This window comes from Python bivittatus, unplaced genomic scaffold (assembly GCF_059951505.1).
Source record: "Python bivittatus isolate LINGU-HERP-01145 unplaced genomic scaffold, Pbiv_v1 ctg000660_np1212, whole genome shotgun sequence".
NCBI classification, from domain to species: domain Eukaryota; kingdom Metazoa; phylum Chordata; class Lepidosauria; order Squamata; family Pythonidae; genus Python; species Python bivittatus.
The window spans coordinates 44,813-59,906 of NW_028277092.1; positions in this window are offsets into that span (position 1 = coordinate 44,813).

Sequence of the window (15,094 nt, forward strand, 5' to 3'; positions counted from 1 at the left end):
CCCAAGGCGGCCTCCCCCACGCCTCTCCTCCTCGGGTCCCTCAGCTCATCTAGGACCCCTGACCCGACCCGACCGCTTGGCTGCCGAGGCGAAACAGGGACCGTGAGCCCCTCGACCTTCCTGCTGCCGCCTCCCGCTCCGGAGGGGGGTCCTTGAGTGCTGCCGCGGAGAAGAGCCACAGAGAGGCAAGAGATATGAGCCGAGGTGGGGGGTGGAACACCCCGGGGGAAGCCTGCGACTGCTGCGCTCCCGGGCCTCCCCTCTGCGGGCATCCCGGGCCAGCTGGGCTCCGGGATGCCCCAGCCCGGTCCGCTGACCCCTGGGCATCCTTAGTGCCCCCCGAGGGGGACAGCCTTTCCCCCCTACTGGCAGACGGAGAGTCAAGGGCCCATGCCGCTGCAGTGGCAATGCTGGCACGCAGGGTAGGAACCGCCTTCCCCAAGTTAGCCTGTCTTTCTCGGGCTCTGTCCCCAACCTGAGCTTTCTCGACTCGTGGCAGCCGCCAGTGGCAGAGGTGTGCACACTGTGGCACGTGGGGCACGCCTAGGCCTGGTGTGCCCGAGGCCCAGAGGTTCGGCTCCTGGCTCAACGCTGGGACAACCGTTTTGCTCAGCGCAGCAGTCCACGGGCCAGCTGGCTGGCCCATCAGCCTCTGCCTCTCACTGTGGTTTCTGTGCTCCTTGCTGAATCTGCAGTTTTCGCTGCTCCCCCACCAGCTCCAGGCGTCTCGCTCTCCCTCGCAAATGATCTCATGCGCGGAACTGCCCGAGCCAGCCTGGGGATGGCTTGGGAGACCTCCAGGTTGCCATGGTGAGGGCCAGGACAGAAGCCGTGCCTGTTGGCTTGGGAGGAGGAGGAAGAGGAGGGTGCCACGTCCACACCAGGCTTGGTCCTCTCCATCACTTTTGCAACTGAGTTTTGCATCTCTCCAAACCACAAAGCCAGAAAGTCAGAATTTCCGGTTTCAAATGTCATTCTTTAGTCCCAGATGAATTATTACAATGCTTTTATTATTTAGAAACATGGGGTTGAGGGGTCCAACCCCTGTCCTGAGCGGGGATCCCCAGAGCATCCCAGATAAATGGCAGTGCGTCCTTTGCTTGAGAACCTCCTGTGACAGAGCCCCCATGGCCCCCAGGAGGGAGCCGCTCTGCTGCCCCACCACAGCTGCCCCAGCCAGAAAATTCTAACGCCTTGCAAAGGGGAGCAGCAGGCAAAGGGAAGTGAGATGCACACAAAAATCCTGCCCTGCCAGTGGAACCACTTTGCGAAGAGAGAACTCACAGGGGAAGTTGCTTTGAGGGTGAAGAGTTGGGTAGCAAGGAACTTGGCAGGACCCTCCTCTGACGTGGCCTACAGGCAAGGGGTGGGAAGCAACCCCAGCGGGAGTCGAGGACTGCAGGAGAAATCTAGGAGGAAGCCCAAGGAACCAGGGAGGTGCCCATTCTTCCTTCCCAACTTGCAGCTTGCCTGCCAGCCAGCCACGCTGCCTGCCTTCCTGCAGCGTCTCCGCATCCCCCTTCAAAGTACTGTCCCTAGAACCTGGCCCAGGGCGCCAAGGGGCCTCCTGCAGTCTGGATGCAGTGCTTCTGTTAGTGCAGCCCTTGGAGACATTGGCCTGTTTAGCTGCCGCATCGCACTGCTCGGCCGTGTTCAGCTGCCTAGGTCCTTCTCATGGGCACTGCCACCAAGTGGGTCTCCCCAGCCTGTGCCTCTGTGCTGGACTTTCTGTACCCATATGCAGGACTTCCTGGGACTTCCTGTTGGATTTGACGTCCACTCTTTGCCTTTCCCTCTGCTCTGGAGACCCTGCAGAACCCCCTTGCGGGCGTTTTACATCCTGGGTCCTTTCTGGCTCGGTCCGGAAGGCTCGGGCTCTTTGAGGAAGAGTGTTTTGCTGTCGCTCTCTGCCTCCTTTTCCTCCCAGAGACCTCCGTTCTGCTTCGCGGCTCGTTGGAGAGCTTGCTCCAGCCTCCTTTCCCAACGTTTCCTGTTTTTCTTCTCATTGGGAGCATTTGTGCTTTCAGCATTTGCTTTTTCAGGATCACAGAATCACAGGCAATAAGGATTAGAAGAGATCTCCCAGATGATCTAGTCCAACCCCCCTCCCAGGGCAGGTTTCCACCAACCCCCTTCTCTGTGGGCTGGTGAGGGGGCTTCTCTTCTTTGGTTTAGAGGAGCTTGCAGGGGGCTTTGTCTGGGGCAGGGAGGGTCAGTTCAGGTCTGAGAGGGTTAGGCAAGAGAGCCAGCTGGGTGTCGTGGTTACGGCACCAGGCTAGAAACCGGGTGACCATGAGATCTAGTCCTGCCTGAGGCACAAAGCCAGCTGGGTGGCCCTGGGCCAGTCCTTCTCTCTCAGCCCTGGGAAGGAGGCAAGGGCAAGCCGCTTCTGACATCTGGCCAAGAAACTGCAGGGACTCGTCCAGGCAGTCGCCAGAGTCAACACTGATTCAAAGGTGTGCGCACACTTAGGCAAGGAGATGAACTGGGTTTGACCCTGGCCGTGTCCAAAAGGCCGGGGGGTGGGGGGAGAGGGCAGCCTCCGTGCAAGGAGCACACGCTTCTGGTAAACGCAGCGTACACCTGGCAGGCCGCGCGCTGCTCCTTGTGGGGGAGGGTTCCACTCACGCGGCTGCTCGCCAACCTTTTTTGGGTGTGCGGTTCTTATCCACTCCTTTCGGGGAGTGGAGGGTCAGGCCTTCGCCACCGTCTGTCCACTCCCTTTGCTTGGCTTCCGTAAGCTTTGCCCATTCTCACAGACCAGCGAAAGCAACTTGTAATCGAGGCCCCTGGGAGCTGTGTTTCAGTGTCGTCTGGAGACCCGCAGTTGGGAGTGTCGGAAGCGGCCCTGGAATGGATCTCGGTGGGCCTGCCGGGCATTTCCTGGGTTGACGTCTGGCTCCACCGAAGCCTAGCACCTCCGTCCTTTTTTGGCAGACCTTAACTGCTGCAGTGGGTTTTTTTGACAGGGAGCTGTCACTGTTCCCCAGGGGTGAATTGCAAATTTTTCATCCTCCCTAACTTCTCCAGGACTCCAAAGAGTGAACTTTCCCCAGCGTTGGCTGCACTCGGGCTCCATTTGTAAGTGGAAACACAAGTCAGAAGCGGGAGTGCTCTGAAGGGTAATCAGCTGCAGCTGCGGCTGCCCCTCTGGGCAAGCCTCCCTCCCCCTAGACGGAAAGGTCTTGGGCAAGAGGTTTGTGGATTTGGGACCATGCCTGGCCCTGGGGTGTGGCTTTTGGGTTTTCTCTTCTTTGGAGGCCTGCAAAGACAGCATCCGTCACCTCTGCTCCCTTTTTATTATTTATTAGCGCGACAACGCCGATGTTGTTCCAGCCAAGCAGCCTTTGTCTTGGGCTACCTCTGCATCATCGGCCGCTGTCGGAACAGATCAGGAGACTCGACTGTTCTGCCAGGTGGGCGGCATTCCCTCTGAGAAGCCCGCTGCTATGGACAGGAGGGGTTTCTCTGCCCATTTCCAGAGCTTCGCCCAGGGCACAGAAATAAATCTCTCTCTGGAAACTTACGTCCCAGCAGAAGAGCCAAGGACACAGCTTGTTTGGATAAGCCGCTTTTGTTGCAGTTGCCAGGAAGGCTCCAAAAATGAAAATCAGCTACTGCTCGGTCTAAGAATCGAGCCATACTTCTATCGTCCCCGGGGCCTAAAACATCTCGCCTCCTCCTGGCCCGGCTGTGAGAGGCACCTGCCCAGTGTTTTGACAGCGGTCCCATCTGCTCTCAGACCCTTCCTCGTTTCTGGCCTTCCCAGCTTCAGCCCTCGCATCCACGTCCTTAGACCTGTAGACGCCCTTTAACTGGGATGAGGATGGTTTATGGCTGCAGACTCCAAAAGACTCTCACCCCGAATGCTTCCGATGGGCGTCAACTGAAGGGTTCTGTTCGCACCAGTACGTGGCCCCCATTCACCTGGTCTGGATCTCACTGACGGTCAGCTCGAAATGGGATCGTGTTCCGTGCCCTGACCCGTTTTGGAAGTGGGTCCCCTCCCCATTAGGCTGGCATTGGTGGTCCCGTGTCCATTTCCTACGCCAGGTCAGCTGGAACTAGCCCTCAGCGCAGGGAATGGGTTCTGCTGGGGGTCTGAACCAGCAGTGGGGAAGGACCACTGTAGTGAAGACAGGGTCATGGCTCAGGGCTGCAGTCGCCATGCCCTGTGGCCCTGCCGGCTTGGGAAGGGCTGAAATCTCTTGGGAGCAGATGGATGTTCCGGGATCAGCCTCCTCTGGAAATCAGAGGGCAGCAGCGTCGGGAGTTGGGGGAGTCAAAAAAGCCAAGATGGAGACACAGAATTGTCATCCAGGCCTAGTCTCTTTTGTATGTACATGCAGTGTCAACACACATACAAAAGAGGCGAGACTTGGACCATGATGCTGCTTCCATCATCTTGCCTTTTTTTACACCCCCCCCCCATGCATGCTGCTCTTTGGTCTGGCATTCTGGGTGCAAGAGGTTCAAATGGCTCTCGGGGACCCCACCCTAATGATTTCTCTAACAACTAGAATTTTGCTAGAGTTTTAGCTATTGAAGATTTTGGCCAGAATTCTGTATATGAACCCCTTACCTTCTTGACAATAAACCCAAGTAATAATTCTCATTCTAAACTTTTCCTGTGGGGTTGTCCTCTGCTGTTTGGGGCTTGGCCTGCAGCTCTGATGTCTGATTAATTTCTTCCAAGACAAGAGAGCTGGTCTCCATTTTGCTTGGCACCAGGAGGCCTCTTCTGTCATGCCCATGTCCCATCAGTGCTTTATTGACCCCTTTATCCTAGGATGTCTTAGTTCCTGGAGGCAGGGAATGGCATATCCCTGTTTCTAGTGCATTCCTGTGTGAATTTGTGAAACCAGATGAATCCTTGAGGTTTGAAAAATATCTTGGCCTTCTGAGATATCTCCAGGTGATGGAAACTAAAACCAATCCTTAACAAAAGTTATTTGGATCTTATGACTCCTGACAGAAGCATCGACGGACAGGGAGAAGAAGATGACAGAAAGGGCCCCAATTCCACCATAGTCCTGCCACTGCTGGAGGAATGTTCTGGGATAATTCTTTGGAATTGCACAATGTATTGGAAAGAAAGTATTAGGACATATAATTAACCTCATAAATCTGTCTTAATTAACAATTTTGAGTGTGGTTAGGAAGACCGGAATGCCTTTTGATGCTGGCTTCTCTTGATCTTTCCTCTCAAAAATCTTCTCCATCTCAGTTCGAGGGTCTTTTTAATAGTTTCTTGGGGGAGGGAAAAAAGAGAGATGTCAGAAAGAACAGAAAAATATACCCTAGGAAAAGCATGCATTAAAGACCAAATTGATCCTTCAGGAAGGGTTTTTCCTGCTCAGAGGTCCTGATCCCCCAGCAGTTTACTTAATCATCAATGCCAGACACCTCCTACTTCCCCTTGATTGCTCAACATTCTCACCCAGAGCCAAAAGTCATTCCACACAGAGCAATTCCAGTTATCCAAGCGTGGTCCATGGTGTGTGAGCAGCAGGGCTTCCACTAGCCCTGGCCGGGAATGGGTTAGTAGCCCAGGCAGGCCAGAGGCCCTCCTGGCCACCAAGGACACTTGGGCCGCTCAGCCAGGGATCACTCTGGGAACGCCCCCAGGCAAGCTCTCTGCTCCTTTTGGAGGAGTATAAACCCATTTAAACAGGCAACTCCCCCATTCTTGGCCCCGGGGGAACACTCACTCAGGCTTCACCCACTCATCCAACCCCTCACACATCCAGACCAATCTCCTCATTCAGATGTGATGGAGAAGGAGAGCTGGGTATCGTTCCTGTAGAGGCGGTAGCCGGACGTTAAAGTCCTTGGAAGCAAGAAGGGCCTCTTGCCCCCCACCCCCTCCTGGGGACAATTCAGGCGGCTTCCATAGTCAACAGCATCAGAAGCTGCTGAGACATCCAGCAGGACCAGCAGGTCATGTTCCCTCTCCCTCTTTCCAGCAGGGGCAGACCAGGCCGATTCAGCTCCCCGCCCAGGCCTGCAGCTACAGGCTGTCTCTCCAGGACTTGCCTGTGTGCACACAGGCACAGGAGATTTGTGAGATCTTGGGGGGGATTTTTTTTCAGAATGGGCCTATCTCTGCTTCTTTAAAGAGGGGGGGCAGACGGTCACATAGAGCTGCATCTGTAGTCACCCCCCTCGGCTAAAGATGTCTTGTCTTGTAGGCCAGAGAGCCATCAAGCTCTCATCCGTGCCCTCAGGCCTTGAAGACTAAAAGCCATCCCACAGAATTGGACCAGATGGCGCACTAGACACTTCAGCATGTACGAAAGCAGAGCGCAAGCTGGGACGAAGATGGTCAGGTTTACTTTCAAAGTGCCTTGCAAAGTGATGTTGAGGGCTCCAAAACAGGATGGCAAAATAGTTGAAGCGCTTTGCTGGATGCTCCTTTTACAATTCTCTGCTCTTGTGAGTGTCCAGTCAGCCTCGTCACGGGTGTAACATCACTTGTGCTCTGTTTCTGGCCCATTTTGTTGTCCGGAGCTGCCCAGAAGATCCAGAGAAATTCAGGCTACTGTATTGGAAGCCATCAGTTCTTTTGAAGTACAATGACGGCTGACTATGTTGATCAAGAAGTGGAATCCCAGTGGGAAGGTGTGGGTCTCCCTCCCTCCTTCCCTCCCTTCCCCTCCCTCCTCCGATCCAGCAGGGGAGTCAGCTTCTTTTCTGAGCTGTTTGGATCCTGAGGCTCTACGTGCTGAAGGCTGGTAGCTGCGGGTGGCGGGCATCCACACACCAGCCCACGCCTCAAGGGCAGACTGCAGAAGCCCTGGAATCTCCCTGGAAGAAGAAAACAAGGAAGACTGACTTGTCTTTCCATTTTGGAAGGTGTGTGTGCCCTGGACGAATGCAAGTGGGAGGGCCCTGCTGTTCCTTTCTACCACATTGAATTTGGCCGTGCCCTCAAGTCAGCAGAAACATCTCTCCGGCACCACCAGCAGCCCTGCCAGTACGGGACAAATTAAGGAACAATTTGTGGATTTCCTGCTGTGGGAGGAGCAGCAGCCCCAACTGCCCCCTCGCGTGTGGGGTGGGAGGGGAGGAGGTGGTGAGTTTCCACAGACGGCCGGCCCTGATCCATGAGGCGGGTGGTTGTTTCCCAGGGAGGGAGGAAAGAAGAGCTTCTCCTGCACTCCTTGCCCGCCCCGCCCTCTGCACAGACGCCCCTGCTGGGCAAAAGCAGGCAGGCGCGTCCTGCTAGAGACCTGGTGCCCGACGGGTGGGCTCCCTGCCCACTTGGGATCAGCTGCCAGTGGTGGGCAAGTTGGGCAAGGAAGGGGGTCTCTTGGGCCTCAGAGACCCGGCAGCGAAGGGTTCCCCGCGGGGCAGACCTCCCGCTGCTGAAGCGAAAGGCTCTGGGACAGCCGCGGGCGGGCGGGCGGGCGGGCGGGCAGGGGACGGGCGTGGCCCAGCAGACTCGGACGCCGATGGGAGCCGCCCCATCCCGGCCGCTGCCTCCTCACCCTCGTCCTCTGGGGGGCATCGCAGGCCCGCCGGCAGAAGAGGGGAAGCGCTACGTTTGAACTGGGACGGACGAAGCCCGTCCAGGCTGCGGGCTGGGGATGAGGCAGAGCCCCGGTGGAGGGGCCGCGGGATACGCCCGGGGTGGGAAGAGGGCCCCGGCGGCTGCGGGCCCCGGACTCCTCTGCCCCTTTCTGCCCCGCCGCGCCCCTTTCCCCGCCTCCCTCCAGCAGAACGTCGGCATTCGGCGGCGCTCCGGGATCGCAAGACCTGCTCAGTGTGCTGAGGCAGCAGGATCGGGGGCTGGCTCCTCAAGCTGCTCACTGCGGTGAACGGACCCAAGGCGCGCGAGGCGGGGGGGTGTCGACGACCGGAACAAACGGGCAGCTCGTGCTCGCTGAGAAATGGTGATGAGTCCCCCCAACGCCCGTCCTGCCTGGCCACGCGCCGATGCGTTTCTGCCCGCGCTCAGCCCCGGGCGTTCTTCTTGACTGCTGCAACCTTGAGGAACTGCCGGGCAACGTCGCTGAAGGTTACCAGGATCTGGGGGGAATCGCAACCCGCTCCCCCAGAGAGACGTCCGGTCAGGGCCCTGGGGCTCCGGCGTTCTTCCCGATGACCGTCGCCCCTCCCGCCCCCCCGCCGAGGAGGCTCGGCCGCGCCAGCGAGGGGACACCCCGTGGGCCGAGTGACCCCGGCAGGGGGGCTTTCAACCCTCCCCCCCCGCCCGCGCCCCTAACTTGAGCCAGCCCGCAGAGGGCGCGGAGGGTCGGCACCTGCGCTCCGGCGCAGCCCGGCGGGGCGGGGGGCGGGGCGCCGCTGCCCGCCGCTGCCTGGCCCGCCCCTCCCCGCCCCGCCCCGCCCCGTCCCGTCCCGCCGCTCCTCCTGCCCGGCCGGGCTCCCAACGCCGCAGTTCTGCACCGCAGTGGCCACTGCGCCAGTCGCCGCTCTCCCGGGGCGCGCAGGGAAGCGAGCGAGGGCGCGCTCGCCGGACTGCTGCTTCGCCCGGAGGCTGGTGAGTCCCGAACGCGCCGGGCTTCTCCGCGCCAAGCGGGGCTCCCGTCGCGGAGGCGGTGGAGGTCACCCGGGCTGGAGCGGAACGGCAGGTCGGGCTGCCCGGGGCGCAGAGCGTCTCCCGCGACGGCCGCCCGAGCCGACCCGAGGCGGGGGCTGGGGCTGGGGCTGGGGGGCGCTCTGCCAGAGCTTTCGAGGCTGCGATCTGGACTGCTGGGGATGGCCGGGAAGGCGCCCCTCGACTAGGGAGTCTTGGGGGATGCCGAGCAGTTGGAGGCCCGGGGCCCCCGCGCCGGTCCCCTTCCTCGTGGCCTTGAGAAGCCGAGAAAGAAACGGGGCCAGCGTCGTCTTCCTCGGGAAATGTCCACGCAGGGCGGGAATGGGTGGCCTTTACCTCCCGGGACTAGGAGGCGTAAAGTATCTGAAGTTAGCCTGCCTTTGAAGATGGAGGTTCCATTTGCTAAAGCTTCTCCACTAAAATCAACTAAGATTTAAGAATTCACACTTTAAAATCTAAGTTATTCTCACTCTCCACCAATCCATGAAGAAACGGGGGTGGGGGGCTGGCGTTAGGTCCTCCCCCTTCATTCAAGAGGGAAAGGTTTTCAGCGGCCCTTGTGGCAAACACTCGTGTCCGTTTTCCTGGGGGAAGTTTTCCACAAGCTGTGAAACTCCCTGCCTCAGGAAGCTGGACTGGCTCTTTACAGGCGGGCTTTTCTTTTTAGGAAGGGATTTGTCCTACAGGCGACCAACATTTTAGAAGATGTTATCTCCTTTCTAATTTTTATTTTGGCTTGCTTGCTTAAAAAAAAAAGAAACTCATATTGGCCGTAAACGCTGAGCCATCCTGAGCAGGAGACGACAGGGCGGCTGCTGGGCTTCGGGGCTAGAGCGACCACATAGACCTTCTCTCGCGGCACGCCCTTCCCTTGGCTGGAGGAACCATGGCTTCAGCCCCGTGGTCCGGTCCGGGGCTGCCTCAGAGCGTGGCTCTCAAGCTTTGTTGCAGGGCCAAAGAGTTGGAAGTAGCTCCGGAGTATGTTTCACAGAGTCCTGGAAGTCACCTCGTGGGTCAGTGGGCAGAACAAACCACCCACTGGCCATGGGCTTTCAGGGATGCAAGAAGTGAACTGTACTTGCTCTGCCTCTCTGAGAAATGGAATTTGTATTGCATATCATGCAGAAGAATGAAACCGAGGCTCTGAAATTAACCTGAACAGTAACACTGTTGTAGACCAATCAGCCTCCTGTTCGGCTTCCTTTCCTCATGAAAACTTTGCTGTCCCCTTCGGCAACTTCTCAACAGGCACCAGTACTGTGTTTCTCCCATTGCTGAAGGAAAACAGGAGGGAATCAAGACACCCCGTTTGGCCAGAGGAGGGACCCCAGAAGCTGGCCACATCTTTCCCCCGCTGACCAGGAGGACCTGTAGGCCCCTGTGCTCGGTTTCCCCCCTAACGCTCTGGGGGCGACTCTGTGTGCCCAATCCTGCCCAGAGGCTCTTGCCAGCTATCTGCCAGTGAAAGCGGGGGAGTTGAGGGACGGTGGGCTGGTCTCCGTAGTAGTGTTGCTGGCGGTATGGGGGGCAAAATTTTAGTTTGGGGATAAAGTAACTGCATCAGAAAATTAACGTTTTGCTTTTTACTTCAACTATGATGTTTAGTGCCAGATGTGCTCTGTCCAAGGGGCAGCAGAGGCCATAAAGTTAACTTGGTGCCTTCTTTTCCCACGCCTCCCCTGTCTTCCGACCAGAGGTGCTAAAAGGTACTTGAGGCGGATCTGTGGCTAAGAAGCTGCCCGCTCTTCTCCTTAGGGACAGGTTGGATTGGGGTTCTCATTTTTCTCAGGGGTGGGGTGGGGGCGGTCCTGATCCTAGTCTTCTCTCTCCTCCCATCTGGCTGGTCATTGGCAGCTGTGCTTATTTGGCAAGCAGTTTTTGGTGTGTGCACACGTAGGCACTTCCACACCCACTTTCTCTGCATTGGCCGGAGAAGGACCTCGTTCCCGGGGCTGAAGGTGGGGCACCGGATGCTAGTGCACTGTGTCCTGGGGAGATGTTTTCTGCACTTCTCCCAAGAGAAGCCTCGGTCGAGGCTGCATGCGGTTTTCTAGCACTATTATTCTTCACAGACCTTCTCACACCTCCATCCTATGAATCATTTCTTTTCCATGGAACTGACCTCTTAAAGCCCCCAAGTCTGATCATCAGCAACAAGATGTTGCTGAATGATGTTGCTGCATGCCTTCAGCAACGAAGTCTGACAGGGAAGGAGAGCCTCTGTCAGGGCCCACGTGCGGACACGCAGGCAGCCGTGCCAGCCTGACCCTCCATGCACTCCCACCACTGAGCTCCTTTGAGAGGTTGAGAGCAGAGGCCGGGCAGGCCCATTCTGGCTGCAGGAGCCCCGCTGCCCGCTGTGGAGGAGACTCAGGAGGGGCCCACGCAAGAGAATCCTGCCAACTCTCACCAGAGTGTGAGGTTGGTCTAGCAGGCCAGCCAAGGACTTTCTGCAGGGGGTGCTGGATGTCGATGCGATGCCCGCTGCTGGCAGGACAAAGCCATTCACAGGAAGAAGCCCTTTTCACAAAGGGCTGCTGTTTATATCCCTCCTGGTGCCTTTCAGTCCCCGGATTCTTTCAAGCAAGCTGAGCAACTTCTCTGCTGCTGTTGCCTGGAAGTGGCTCATTATAGTCCCTCAGTTCAGTGGCACCAGGGGTGTTGGGAAGAGGCTTTTTCTTTCAATGGCAGGCATTGCCCGCTGGAGCAGATTAGAGTCTGCAGTTCTGAGGCGTGCTACCTCTGAATCTGAAATTACCAAGGTTAAAGATCCGTGGAGGTGTTGAATCCTTGCTATATAGCCACCTAACATAGTGTGCCTGAAAACTGGGGGCAAGTTGGGCAGCTGAAAATGTTAGGATGATAATTCTGTGCGTCTCTTCTTTCCCCCTTGAGGTGTTGGATTTAATAGGGCTGCTGGCTTTTCTACCCACTTTGGGGCTAAAATTGTGGCCAGATCTGCCAGGGATTAGATTCTTGGGGTTCTTGCTGAGTCCCAAAGAGCTGGTCCCCCTCCAAGGAGGCCTCCACACTCCCCAGCAGAAAGACACTGGGGCTTCCAGGTCCCACCTTCCTGCCCCAAGTTGGTGACCGCCATTGACATATTTCGTTTCTGATTCCTCTAAACTCTTCAATATCTGCAGGGCTTAGGGAACGGTGGTGCTGTGGGATGAAACCTCCCCAGACAATTCCCTGCCTGGCCCATTTTGCACCATGCCCTGAGTCACCAACTTCCCAAACAGGGCCGCTTCCGACAACTTACTAAGACCCCAAGGACCTAACAGCCTTGGCACGTTTGGGGAATGCCCACTACCTCTTGGAGTCTACGGGATGAACTGGGCCACAAAGTCTCCAGGCTGCCTAGGTAAGGGAGCCCAACGGGTGCCCACCTGCCTGCAGAACTGCTCCCCGGAGCTCCTTCTCACACCAGCGAGAGCGGCAGCAGCATGGCAGGTGGCAGAAAGAGAGGGAGGGTGTGAATATCGATGTGGGGCTTCCCAGAGGCTTGAAAAGACCCTGGGCAACAGTCCAGCTTTCTTGGCTGCTAGCCTGGACTGGCCCGTTGGGCGCAGTGAATGAGCTCTCTTCAAACACTTGTACATTCGGTGGGAGCAAGAAGTACAGGAAACGCATACGAACAAGGTATGTGTGTGTGTGTGTGTGTGTGTGTGTAGGGGACAGAGGTGTGTGTTCAGACCACTCCCACCCCCAGTAACACCCAACTTTCCCCACCAGAGTGAAGCTCTTCAGAAAACGGAATGTCCCTTTTATACCGACACCCACATCCACTTTTCCCGCCTCCGAAACACCCCGGGTCCATTCATGCCTGTTCCTGAGGGGCAGCCCAAAAACCACATTCTGTCTGGCTCATCTTAGATTTACAAGTCCAGTTGCTTTATTTTCTCCTGAATGGGGATCTTGATCTGTGACCACCGGGATTTCCCACTGAAGCAGGCCCGGTCTTTTTCAGGCTCCAGATGGAGGGCTCCCTCCTGCTTCTGGAGCTGCTCCCTCCTTGACTTTGGGGCCTTTAATTTCCACTTCGGTCTCTACAGCTTTATTGTGGCTGGTTTTGCCACCAGCAGCAGCAGTTCTTTTCAAGAAGCACGTGAAAATGCACGAGTCCTGCACCGTGGGCCGTACGGGTGGGCAGGTTCTGTGGCCTATAGGTGAATGTTTCCATCTGGCATGAACCATCTGAGCTCCTATTGTTGCCATTTGATGTGGTTCTTGTTATTTTCCATAAATAACTGACTACAGTTAATTGACTACAGAAATTTGTACCAGCACAGAGAAGAAGTGAGTCCATCAAGTCAGGCTAGACATGCTTCTCTGCAAAAGGCCAGTCCTCTTCACTACACTTGCAGCTGATGCCTGATGAGCTCTCCGTTTCTTTACCCTTCTTAATTATTTCTCTCCTCTTAATGGCTTCTTCTCCTTTCCATGTTCAATGTTCTTAAGCCGATGCAGAAAGCCTCCCCTTTCCTTCCCTTCTGAAACCTGTCATGAGACTGACTGAAGCACACCTACATGAAAGCTGAATAAAATAATAATAATAATAATAATAATAATAATAATAATAATAATTTATTGTTGTTGTTATTATTAGGTCACCCAGTTGGTCTGCAGTCTATCTGTCCGTCCATCCATCGAGAGAGAGAGAGAGAGAGAGAGAATTCCACTAGGCAGGTAGGTTGGGGAGAATATTGTTGCTTTGTGAGTAATCAAAATTATGGGATGAGTATTTGTATACGCTGGGCCTTAGTCATGCTTGATCTTGCTTCTGAAGCCAAGTCGTGGCTTTAGCATTTAGACAGTTTAGCATTTATACACCAGTCTGCAGGTGTGTGCCCGCTCAGAACAGGACAGGTGGGGTGGGGAAAGCTTCAGAAGTACAATTTAGTTTATACTCTGCATATTTCACTCCAAAATTCAGCAATATATATATGAAATACGCAGAGTATAAAGTAAACTGTACTTCTGAAGCTTTCCCCACCCCACCTGTCCTGTCCTGAGCGGGCACACACCCGCAGAACATAGCGAGCCAGCAGACACGCTTGGGGCAACAGAATGTAGGTGGTGACACACACAGTCCTAGTCAATCCCAGAGTCCCACTTAGCTTTCCTGGATGGGCTTCTGGTACTCAGAAGCCCAGAGGAGTGAGCCAAAATGTAATTCAAGCCACAGCCCACGGGTCCAAGCGCCAGACGTTTGAAGACTCCTACTAAATCTTTCCTGTGGGCTAAACTTACCCAGATCCTTTAACTGTTCCTCATACGACTTGGTATCCAGACTTTCACCATCTTGGCAGTCCTCCGCTGAACATGCTCCAATTTATCTCTGTCCTTTTTGAACTGTGGTGCCCAGAACTGGACACAGCACTTCAGGGCAGAGTGGAGAGAAACAATCACTTCCTGTGATCTGGACTCTTGTATTTCACGTACTACTGCCAAGAAATATTACTTTTATGGTTAAATACAAATGGCAGCCACTCATCACCTCTCAGCAAGGGAGGACATCTAGAGCAGATCCTCCAAAGACCATACAGGATGAGGTATCCCTTGAGCCTTGGAATACCCTTTCCCTGGGGGCAGGTCTGGCCTGTCACTCTCTGCATTTCACAAGTTCATTTAGACCATCTTCTGCCAGCATACCTTTGCCCTTGGCTGATTGTGGATGAACATCATAGTTAGGTAATTATTGTGTTGGTTTGGCCTTGGTTATCTCGGTTTGTTGGTTTTTCCTAAGTAATTGGGGTAGTCTACAAAATTGTCCATAAGTGAACAAACACCATAGTCACAAGCCTTTTAGGACCTTGTAGGTTGAAAGCAAAGTCTTTTCTTCAAACAGTTGTGCATTTGCAGCTGCCAGGGGGTTTTCACACAGAAATCAAATTGATGTGCAGATCATCTCCTCCAACCTTCTGCCCAGGGCAGGCATTCGCCACTGCGGCATCCCCAGCCTCAGTTTAGCATCTCTGGTGAAAGAGGCAGCAAAGTTTCCCAGCAGGGCAACAATCTTCACTTGGTAGGGATGCCGGGGGGGGGGTGCTCTGGGGGCAGAGAGGGAGATGGCAACCTCACCCCAGCTGCTCTACGAGCGCCAAGGCCATGCCGGGCCTGCTAGGAAAGGGACAGAACAAAAAAACCTGCCGTCTCCAAATGCCTCAAGGACAGTGCACAGACCTGATTGTGCCCCCTGCCCCTCAAAGCTGGAGCAGGAAAAGGTGCCAAAGAATGCCACCCGTTATGAGGTTGTCTAAAACTGGGGGATGCTAGAAACATGCCCTGTTTCCACTGCTGGATGGCTGGGAGGGCACCTGTGTTTCTGCCCTGCTGGCGCCTTTCATCCTCCTCTTCCTCTTCCCTGGCCAGCTACCAGGGCTGCAGCTGCAGAAGCCTGGGAAGCTGCGGGGGTGGGGGGGCAGCCTTCCTGCCATTTGACAGGGCACCTTTGTCCGCTGAGCAACCAGCTCTTGCAAGGGGAACCGGTCCTTAAGGGGGAAGAGTAGGAAGTCTGTGTGTCACACTTGG